Raw genomic sequence first — 2,441 nt, forward strand, 5'->3', positions numbered from 1 at the left:
TGGGGGCTTAAAGACAGCTTCTCAGTGGTGAATCTCTCCTGGCCCTAGTCTGCCCTCTGATGCCACTCTTGCTATATCCCTGGGAAAAATACTGCTCCTGTCTCTTCTCTTCTGCTGGCAAAAAGTGAAGATTAGGGCAAATCTATTCAGCATTCCAAATGAACAATGCAATCAATAGATGCTCTAGGATTAAGGGCCAAAATATGTGTTTGGGTCCCACATGAATTTCCTTGCAGTGCAGTGCAGTGCAGTCAACACAGGCCTCCTGGCCAGGGGAGTTCAGCTCCTGGCTCTACCCCTTGGTGCTGGGAGGGAGGGCCACCTGGACCAAGAGCCTTAACTCTTTGCACCTCTACTTCCAGATCTCCAGCAATACTTCTCTCAGAGGCTCTCCAAGGCTCCAATGACTTCACGGAGGCCTGTCCTTCAGAGCTCAGGGAATGGTTGTTCGATCTGAATCCTTTGCTTCTAAATTCTTTTTTTTTTTCCTTCCACACATTTGGTCAGATTTATTTATTCTTTAGCAATTGAATCATTAAACAACGAGTTTTTATTCCCAATCTTTAATAACATTGTATTTGTTATATTTGAGATTGTTTAGCTCTCTCATGGGGACAAAAAAACACCCAAACATAAATCTTTATTCTATCCACCTTCTAGTCCTGCAGCACAATCCTATGTAAGAAAAGGCTAATATGCAAATTGTCCCCTGGACCTGGAGTTTGACTGGGAGTTCAACCAAAAGGTGGGGCTGGCCGGCCAACCACCCTCGGCCCCTCCTCCCAGCCAGCCCCTGCTCTGGATCGGCCACCCCCACCCCTATCGGTGGTGGGGCCAGCTGGACCCCACTAGGGCACGAATTTGTGCACTGGGCCTCTAGTTTTAATATAAAAGATTTACTGACAATTGGATGATTTATATGATGTGGGCAGAGAAATATTAACAGTGATTACAAAGTGGCCAGTCTTATAAGTCAAAAGTGATGATCTTTTTTTATTTAATTTATCTTTATTGTTGAAAGTATTGCAGATGGCCCCTAAGAGCTCTGATCTTTGATCCATCCCTCAATCCACTTCAATACCTGGTTGCTATCATCCTCTAGATCTTCTGGTTTATTGCTGGGAAGCTGATACACTATTTCTTCATTGTAGGATGCTAATGCTTCTTCATGAAGAATTTTAAAAACTTCACATTGAACAATATCTCTTAGTTTTTTCTCATTATAACTCCTTGTTTAAGTCTTTTGTACAATACACTACTATCGATTTTCAGCACAAAAACCAGTGTTCAGGGAAGAAATCACAACTGTGGTAATCAACAATAACTCCACCACCACTCGTTTGGTTTTCTAACTCATCAACTACTCTATCTTCATCTAAAATGGGACACTCATCCTCATCATCATAGCTGTCACATAACTGCCCTTCTCCAGCTGAATCACTCACATTAATGTATTTCAGTCCTGATCTTGATGCAGGTTCTTGGCCAGCGTGGTTTTTGCAACCCCTTGTGCACCCGTGAGCAGGATGTTCAGAAGCAACATGGTCCTCAATGCGATGGCTCTAGAAAACCTCCTTCTGGGGATTCTTTAATGTGTGAGATCCAGTGCGAGGCAAGGAATACAGGAACCAGAGCCCAAGTGTATAATCTAAACCTACCAGCATATAAACCGCCCGGGCAGAGGTTTGTATCTCTTTTGTTCACTGATGGCCATTTGTGAACCGGGGTCTGCAGGCCCCAGAGTGCTGGCCCTGCTTCAACCCACAAACACATCCTGGTAGGAGTGCTTATATCATCTGGATTTTCGAATAAAATGTCCCTCTGGGGGGAAAGAGGAGAGGACATGAGCAAGGCTGCGTTTCTATCCTCAGAACCAAATAAGGTCCCTCAAGGGGAAGATCCCCAGGCAACACAGTTCTGGGGTAGACTTTCACTTCTGTCGCTGGAGTTGCTGCTCGGTCCTCTCTTGGTTACGTCACTGAAAATCTGTCTGTAGTTATTTCCTCATCAGAGATTGAGAGCCTGGGTAGGCACAGCCACAGGCCACAGTGGGCAGATGCCCTGGGCCTGGACTGCCATCGTGGGGTCCCCTGACCCGACTCCTCACTTGGTCAAAGATGAAACTGAGGCCCAGACAGGGCCTGGGGCTTGATCAAGGTCATACAACTAGAAAGTCTCTGAGGTGAGCCTTGAGTTTGCTAATTCCCTGGGCAGGGCTTGTGGTAACTCAACATTGCTTCCATCCAGATGATCCCATTGTGTTTGAATAAGGCAGAAGGGCCCTGCTCTGTTTTGTTCTATTCTTCCCTCTCTTCAAAACCTTTCTGCTCATCCACAAGTATTTACTGAGCACATCTATGCGCCCAGCACTAGTGAGGCCTGCAAGAGCTACAGAGATTCAGAGACTCAGACGAAAACTGTGGGGACAGATCAGACCAACT

The 2,441-nt window shown here is 45.8% G+C and overlaps 1 pseudogene; it reads right to left on the reverse strand.

The window, feature by feature from the left end:
• Positions 1-1,036: 1,036 nt before the first annotated feature.
• Positions 1,037-1,543, reverse strand: LOC139007441 (adenylate kinase isoenzyme 6-like; annotated as a pseudogene).
• Positions 1,544-2,441: the final 898 nt, after the last annotated feature.

The sequence above is a fragment of the Myotis yumanensis genome, unplaced genomic scaffold (assembly GCF_028538775.1).
Source record: "Myotis yumanensis isolate MYYU_CA2020_CCGP unplaced genomic scaffold, mMyoYum1.0.hap1 SCAF_1, whole genome shotgun sequence".
Lineage (NCBI taxonomy): Eukaryota > Metazoa > Chordata > Mammalia > Chiroptera > Vespertilionidae > Myotis > Myotis yumanensis.